The sequence below is a fragment of the Belonocnema kinseyi genome, chromosome 6, assembly GCF_010883055.1.
Source record: "Belonocnema kinseyi isolate 2016_QV_RU_SX_M_011 chromosome 6, B_treatae_v1, whole genome shotgun sequence".
In the NCBI taxonomy this organism is placed as follows: Eukaryota; Metazoa; Arthropoda; class Insecta; order Hymenoptera; family Cynipidae; genus Belonocnema; species Belonocnema kinseyi.
Window position 1 is genome coordinate 133,471,414 of NC_046662.1, and position 9,214 is coordinate 133,480,627.

At 42.7% G+C, this 9,214-nt stretch overlaps 1 protein-coding gene across 1 annotated transcript in view; it reads right to left on the reverse strand.

Moving 5' to 3' along the window:
* The window catches only part of LOC117175704 (serine/threonine-protein kinase minibrain), a 349,640-nt gene that overhangs the window by 338,511 nt on the left and 1,915 nt on the right, over positions 1-9,214 (reverse strand). The gene's annotated exons all lie outside the window — the stretch shown is intronic.

Sequence of the window (9,214 nt, forward strand, 5' to 3'; positions counted from 1 at the left end):
GTGCAAAGATTACAATGCTAAATGTAGTTGTTGCGTATAGCATGGTTACATCGTAAGTGTATATGGGATGAGTGTGACTCTAATGCAAATTACAAACACGGAAATCGAAAACAATCGGTTTTACAAATATCCGCGCCCTAAATCATCCTCTCTACGGTAGATACGATAATTGCGGAAAGAGTGGATGAGGTAAGGGACGGTATAGTGGGGAGCGATCGTTGCATCGGTGACGTGTCGGTAAGTTTGTGATAAACGGTAACCATAGGTGCGCCTATAGGTTAGAGTTTATATCGACTAAAATGTCAGCCACAGGTGCTCCTGCTTGATACGATTTTATGCCACAGTATTTTTATAAATGTCGGTAAAGTCGGAAATGGTGATAAATGACAACTACAGATGCTCCTGTCAATTAAAATTTATGTCTCCGATTTTTGTAACGACAAGTGCACCTGTTCGTTGCAGAAACGTATACGCATTCGTAAATTGCGTGACGTCGATTAAATCAGTAATGTCGGTTTATCAGTAATGCACAAAATGAAAACCACGGGTGCGTCTGTTGGCTGAAATTTATGCGGCTTTCGGAATTGGAAATCACAGGTGCTCCTGTCGATTGTCAAATTCCCTTCTGTCAGGAGCTTCTGAGAATGGCAAGTATAGGTGCTCCTATTTGTTGCGATTCTCATCGGTACTCTCTCTACCATAGGTGCACCTATTCGTAGTGAGAGCACGGAGTCTTCCCTGGGCTCGAGCTCTCCAACGTCATCGTTTCGTTGAGTCCAGTTAACTACCGTTCATGGTGTCGAGCAGATAGTTAAATAGGTTGGTCTCGGTGATGGTTATCGGTTCGCTAAAGGTGGGGATAGAGGCTCGCTAGGCTCGGCGACGGGAGCTCGGATGACGTGTGCGTTGGTGACGCACGCGTGTGTAACCTCTAGTTACAAATTGACTAACATTTCTCTTCATGTTAAAAATAATAAATTAGAAGTGAGATAAGTATACAATGACTGAAAAATTCAAGTACATAATTATATGTAGGATTAATTTATATTTTCCTTTTAATAAATATTACTATTTTGTAAATTAACTACACTATAGATACTATTTATATTCTGAGGAAACAATAATAATTCTATTATATTTCTTAACCGTTCTTAAACAAACGGAATTTGTTTACATAATAACAATGAATTAACCAATATTAATAAATATTCCACAAAATAAATAGTGATAATTTTTAATTAACACAAAATTTCAACAAAAAAATTATTAAATACAAACTTCCCTTATTTAAGAGCATGCTCTACGGTGACCACGTGAGCAAACCAGTCCCCGGATATGAACATTTTTTTTGGTGTTCACCATGTCCAAAGGCAAAGATATCGATCTCAAAATTTGGAATTGAGAAAATGAGACAATCAATTGCTTTTGTGTATTTATTTTGATTAATAATTTTGAAAAAAATTATCCGAGAGAAAGTAAATAGGTATACAAAATTATTTTAATTTTTGTTGGTGCTCACTGTGCCCACACGGATTGGGATATCGCGTTTAAAATTTGACAGCTTAAATAAAGCTCTAAAGAACGTTTGTAAATATCAATATTGTTATAATTTCAACGAAAGTTTATTCATGAATTAGTAAAATAGGATATTACCATAAACTTTGAGAACGATATATCATTGCCTTTGGACATGGTAAACACTCAGAAAAAATGTTCATAACCGGAGAATGGTTTAGTCGTGTGGACACCGGAGAGCATGCCCTTAAATAATGGATAATTAATGAACCCACGTTCATTACCTAATTAACACAATAATTTTTCCAGATACCTTAGTATTTGTTTTTAAAAAAAAAATAGTATTGAAATAATTTATGGACTATTTGTAATCAGATAGGAAATATGTCATAGACAGAGAGCTTCAAAACTTAACTCCGAACAAACCATTTAATAAACTCGACCAAATTTTTTTTCCCTAAATAAAGATTTTATCCGTTTTCCTACAGACACTTTCATTATCTGATAGTTAAGCTCGTAGTTTCAGTGAAAATTTATTTATTTTCAAGTGCATGTAAACAAGTAGAATTTACCCCTAAGGAATTGCTACTTTTAGGTAACATATGGCGCCGGGCTGTTTCCGTGGCTGTACCCAATAGCTATATAATGTTATATTATATCAGGTAGAAAAATCCGTTTTAATTATATTGTGCAGCAGATAGAAATTCTTTTTATAGTATTTAATCTAAATTGAGAGTCTAGGAGGGAAAAGGGCACAGTGAAAGTATAAATATAACACATTTTTCAATAGTAATCCAATTTTTCATAAAATAAAGTGTCCATCCGTTCGTCCATCTTTCGTACTTTTTACAAAGGAGGAGAAGTGAAAGTGAGTGAGGAGAGGTCAAATGAAGGGGGTGTGGGAAGAGAAATGAGGGGAGGGTTGGGCAAGTAAGGGGCGGGAAATGGTGGGGAAGTGCCTTCGCTTCCGTATTCTCTCAACAATATGCTGCCTGATGATAAGCAGCTTTGACTTGTTAAGTGTGTGATAACGGATCCAGAGTTCGCGCGCGAACTCTTGAACCTTAGTGGTAAAATTCCTACCAGATGTGATGTAGTCAATCACACACTGAATGCGGGACGCGTACTATCTTGCCTAGTCTATCTTTATGGCGAGTTGATGCGTTCTTCTTTTGGTCTTATGATCAACCGTTGGTTTTGTTTTACGGTTCGCATCGGACAAAGCTCTCGCTGCATTATACACACAACAATTGATATTCCAGAGGTCAGATTCTTCGGAAAAATGTCCACGAAGCTCGTTCTCCATTTCAGTCAGATCTGTAGGCTTGAGAGAAACCTGGGCGTTTATGTTTCTATGGGTCATTAAGCATCGCCCTTCCTCTATCGGATGCCTGCCCACGGTTGGCCTTAGGGTCGCCTCTCTTTTTCTGTTGCCGGCTTGTTCTGGCTGTGGTACAGTAAGCGTTCTGCTTACATAGCCCCTTTTCAGAGTAGTTCGGCATGGTTTCGCAGAAGTTGATACGAAAAATGCGATAGCTGTTTGTTTCTCGCAACACAAAGAATGCAGTCGTGCCATGTAACCCTCACGTTCAGGGGCCATACTCGCATCGTAGCACTCTAAGAAGTCGTAATTTTTTCGCTCCGTCCACCTATAAGCCCCATAATTCCGCCGATCCATCGCAATGACTCAATCTTAATTGGCTCCATCAGCTCTGGAGTGCTCGGCATTGTTGGTCAACCCATTTTCGGGAGCCCTGCGCGTTCTATTTCGTTTCATGCATTTTCAGAATGAGGCTAATGTGAGTGTCAACTCCGACAGTGTACATCACATGGACAGTTCCGCTACCGCATGTGGCAACAAAAATACGGCAGTGTCGCGCGAAAAACATTCCCATTCCGGTATCGGAATAGTAACAGCGGAAAATGTAGCAGAAAGTTTCACTGCACTAGCACCCGGAGTGTCTAGTGCCGATGCAACGGGTGCATACTCGCTGTCGCTGCACGGATCGTGCATCCCTACTCCGCGCGCGCAGAGCAACAGGACCCACGTAACATATATGTTCACGACAGGAAGCATTCCCTCGCTGGTCAAGTCGTCAGCCAATGCAACGAGCTTGCGCGCCACCTCTTCCCTCTTCAGTCGTTCCGGTAACTTCGTTTTACGGGTAGTCGAAATGAAGACTCAGAAATTTTCTTAATGAGAATTAATCAATGTCGCAGTTTAGTAACGATTTCGGACAGGGATCTGCTGCTCTGTATCCCATTATTTTAATTGGACATCGCTTTACATTAATTTAATGACTCTTCCGAGGGATGGAATTCGTGGTAGCTTTTCGTTGAATCAGCGCGAATACGCTTCAGTGATCCCGACTACCAATTCGAATAACGGCAAGAAATACACAGTCATTCAAGATTTGGACGAGCCCGCTGCGGATTATTTGACATGTATCTGCACTTTGCTACATAGACTGCTGCCGCCGTACTCGGAATAAGAGCAAATAAATTATGCTCACCGAAATAAGTTGCCAAAATCACAACTAACTATCCATCGGAGCGAGATAATAAATGTTGACCATCTAGATGAATTAACAATTCAAGTCGAAAAATTGCTACACGTTCAAAGGACTTTTAATACCCCAACCGAAAAATAACTTCTACCGAGCCAAGCGCTCACCGCGAAACGAAACGAGGCACTTTTCCTCGCCGAGCTACCGCGATAAATTCTCTCGAAATTACAGACGAAAACCCGGCCGAGGTGCAATTCGATTAATTACATTATACCACCTTTACCTCTACCGGACATTTTTTTAGCGCTAAATCGGTTAATAATAAAAACACGAACAATAAACAAAACTCCGCGGTAAAGGAAACACATATGAAAGACAGTAAGAGCGCAGAAAATCTAGGTCCCACCGGTACAAAAAACAAGTCAACGATCGAACAATCGATCAACCACTCGGGCGTACGAACCAGATTTGGGGATTGCAGGGAGTGGAGAGGAAACTTTTGTTAGAAATTCGGTAACCACGGTTATACTACAATGAATTGCACAAGATGTCAGTTAGACTCGGTTTTATCAATAACAGATCATGGAGAACAACCTGACTCTGGTCCTCTTATTTACTTAATCTTGTCCATTAAGGGCCAACCTCTGAGAGTCATGGTTGATTCTGGGTCTAATTAATATTTTCTAGGCCAACCGGGTATACAACTAGCCGAACAACTAACCCTGTCAAACTCGCGTATTAAATCGGGCTTGGTGAACTCCGCATTCGGGAGATTTGAGACAGTGAACGAAATGATTGAGCTACCCATTGTCCTAAGCGGAAGCGGAAAAATTTCACAGCCAGGCTACAAACCAGTTCTAAATTTACAATGCGCGTTTGGCACCGACTTCCTACATTCTTTCGGAATAATAACCGATTTCATTAATTACTGATAGTCCTTTGCTACAGGCCCTACGGTTTTATATGATTTCGAGTTGCAGTATCGCCACCAATCGGCCGCATCCATGTGATGTGCGTTGTAGTCTCTAACCCACGAGCAATCAGCCAAGTTGATCGCTTTCCTAGACTAACAAATTCCTCCGGTCCCGGATACCTTGTCCGCATCACATCTTATCCAACATAGCATCGATGTGGACAATAGTCCTACGATTAAACAATGCTGTCGGTTAACATCTCCGAACATTCACGAGACTACCCTGCAAGTAACAAAAGAGTATTTGAAGAACGGGATAGTCGAACCATCTACCAGCAACTGGTCGTCCCCAATCGTGATGATTCGAAAGCCCAACGGGAGCTATTGACTTTGTATGGACTTTCGGAAATTAAATTCGGTAACCAAAATAGACGCCTACCACCCTCCCTTACATGAGTGGAATACTAGAAAAAATCAGATGCGCGAGTTACATATCCACTCTTGATCTGAGTCAGGCCTATCAACAGGTACATCTCGATACGAAGGTTCGCCAACTCACAGCATTTACGGTACCGGGCCTAGCTTTAATACAATTTACCCGTATGCCGCATGGTTTAACTAACGCCCCAGCCACCTTTGAGAGGTTGCTGGACTGGATAATCACCTCCGATATGGAAACCTTCGAGTTCGCTTATATCGATGACATTATCGTAGCTACCGCAAACTTTGAAGAACACCTTGAGTGGCTGGACCGAATTTTAACCAAAACAAAGGAGGCCAACCTTATCATCAATCGCGAAAAATGCGAATTTTGCCGTTCTCAGGTCAAGCACCTTGGTTTCCTGGTAAATGCCGAAAGTCTGCAGTTTGTTCCAGATAAAATTAACCCCATCTTGTAATTTCCGATTCCAAACACCGTCCATAAAGTTCGACAATTTCTAGGTGTAGCCTCTTGGTATCGTCGGTTCAATCCGGAGTTCGCCACCACTGTGGTACCGTTAACTCTCCTTCTTCGGAAGAACCAGCCTTAGATCTAGGAAGAAGAGCCACAGATGAGTTTCAAAAGCATACGCTCTTATTTAGCCACCAACCCCGCACTAGCTCGCCCAGATTTTTCTATGGTGTTTGTACTTCAAACCGACGCTAGTTCCACAGACAGAACGTAATTATACCGCTCTCGACCGAGAGTGCCTAGCCGTGGTATGGGCGATACAAAAGTTTCGATGCTACATAGAGGGTTCCCATTTTACCGTAATTACCGATCACAGCAGCTTACGATGGCATTAGCGTGACAAGGCCACCAATATACTATCGTGCATAGCAAAGGGGCGAGCCACCACGTGCCTGATGCCCTATCGCGTATGTTTGAGGAAAACGCGGACAGAGTGACCTCACTGATTAATGGGGATGATCCCTGGTACCAAGATCGATGCGAGGATGTTGAAAAATTTCGCTCTAGGTTCCCGAGTTGAAAAAGCGAAAATGATCAATCATTCTATCACCGACCGAACACTATCCTAGACACCATCTGCGAGGATCTGAATGCTTGGAAATTGGTCTTACCGATTAGCATGCGAAACAAAATGATGCACGTCAATCACAATGACGCCCAAGCCGGCCACATGGGAATTGACAAGACCTGCCAGCGTATAGGTAGCGATTATTACTGGTAAGGTCCGAATATTCGTGATGCATTTAAAGAACTTGTGTTCACGCGATGGGGGGCACGCCAAGTACTACTGACCGATAACGAGACTGAATTCGTAAATTCCTCATTAAAAGAAATTGCCCGGGAATACAAAATCTACCATACTACCACCCCACCCTGCCAAGCAAATCCGATCCCGCCAAACGGGTAAATCGGGTTCTGAAAACAATGGTAAGAATATTTATTGAACATGACCATCGTACATGGGACCAATACCAAATCTACCCGATCCCACTAGGGTAGAGACTCAAGACCCGGTCATATGGGCAGACTGAATGGAACGCTTATCAATACTCAGATTGAGTAGTACAGAATCTGAAGAAGACCTATCAGCGTCACGCACCTTATTACAATATGAGGCAAAGAGAGTCCATATTTGCCGTCAAAGACTTGGTATTGATCAAGACCCGCACCCTATCCTCCACTATAAAAAAATTTTCGCTAAAGCAGCTAAAAATTTCCATGGTCCTTTCCGCCTTACCAAACAATTATCCCCTGTATATGAGGTCTCCAATCTAGAAGATAAAATCGTAAGCAAAATGCATGTCAAAGATTTCAAACCATATCGAACCTAGGATGAATCCGACTTCTCTTTTCTTTTCCCTTAGGCCAGTACTGCTATCGAATGTTTAAAGCTATCGCCGCTTATAAAAGCTATCGCTATTAAGAAAAGCTATGGTCGAGGCTACCGCTGCTATTTACCTTTCTCAACTATCGGCCACAAATCCTTCTCCGACATGGCGGAAGCTGGTTCTAATCGGCCACCAAGCCCGATGGACGATTTGGAAATCCAGTTCCGACGGTTCTTCAAAAAAACCCCTGACATTCCCCCACTTTGGCGCCACCTGCAGCCTTTCCTGTGCACCATCCACACCGCCTTTCAGCTCCAGCCAGATCTATCCCACGCCCTCATGAGAGCAGCCGAAGAATACGTAGCATCGACGAGCAGACTGATAACGCCAACAACGACAGGCACGAGCGGTCCAATTACCGACCACGTGTGCTACTGCACCCGACCGACGGAAAGAATTTTAGTTGGTACGCAAGCCCCCCGCCGGCGCACATGGTTTCAGTGACCACGCAGAACCCAGCCACTCTGGGCACGGCAAGATCCTCAGGACGGAAGCCACCCACACAGCCACCAAGGATGTGGCCTATACCGTCCGCATACCACGCCACCCACCGGCCAAGCCGCAACGCAGCGCTACCAATCGCCTGGACGGTCGAAGCTAAGCCCCCCCCCCACCCACCAGGGAAATACGGGCTAATCCCGGCCTAACCGAAGGGCCCTCTAAAGCAAAGTCGAGAAGGCAGGAAGTCCCAGCTTCCCCCAAAACGATAACCGTGTGCTGGAACTGTGACCCCCTCACCACGCCTACAGCAGATGTCCACACACGCCCCTGCACAACTACTGCTATCGATGCGGAAGGCCAGGTGCCAATCAGCTCCGTGTCGGGAAAACTCAGCCAAAGTAGACGAAACCGCAAACTCGACAGCCAACATGACACGTTCTCTTTTGTTCGGCAGCCACGAGCCGGGAGACAGTCGCGCTTACTACCTGGCTGATTTTTGGTATTGCTATCGCGAAGTACTTCAATAATTGTAAATATATAAAGTCAGTGCATTACTTTCTTGAGGTAAGGTTCACTTCCTAAATGTTATTTACGCTACGGATCCTCATGTTCAGAGTTTGAATTTTGCCTTCGTATTTTGATCGCTTCTAGTAATTTTCTGAACATGGAAACCTCTTGGGTCTCCAAAATTTATGGCTTGTCTTATTTATCCGTTTTTTATGTAATTATCGACTATGGAAAAATCGGTGTTATTTTGTTCTTTTTTTTAGCTAATCTTAATAGCTTTCGCTTTATACTTTTTTTTCTCGTTGCTAAAAGCCTGTGTAAAATGTCCTAGAAACTTACTAGAACCAATTATTAAACTCTTGAAAATTTAGCTAGCCCAGTCGGACCACGTCTAATCTCTGTTTTCTCGTGCTAGAATTTTGATCTATTGCTGTTTGGGACTTGATCTCGTCATCGCAGCTATTGTTTTCACGAAACCAATATGGCCGATTTTAATACTAATTCTAATCACAATGTAAGCTTATAAGCTCACGTATTGAATATTACGAATTAAAATCGCTCTTGGAGAATCGGCCCTTCGATTAAGCACTTATTAATTCTCATTTAGCTATCGCGTAAATTCACGGAAAACTATTGCCCTTGTTAACGTGCTCACGAATAGGAAAACCATGTAAAATAAATGTCATCAGAATTTAAATATTATTCCTACTTTCTTTTTTCATGAGTAAGATGTAGCTTATTACTAAATTAAGTTCTATGCTGGTTTAATTTTTTTAGAATGATCCAGCCCCTCTACCATCACTTGTCAGAGGGCTGAATCTAGCCTGGGCCCAGAAACCCCGTCCACGTCCCTTTGAGTAATTATTGCGTAATCTGGTTGGCACATGCACACCTGACGCCCAAAAACCTGTTTAAGCTATTGTTTCCGTTTATGTTTTCCGCGATTTCAGATGCAGGACGTGAGACGGGAATAATAAGTCAACAGAAGTTT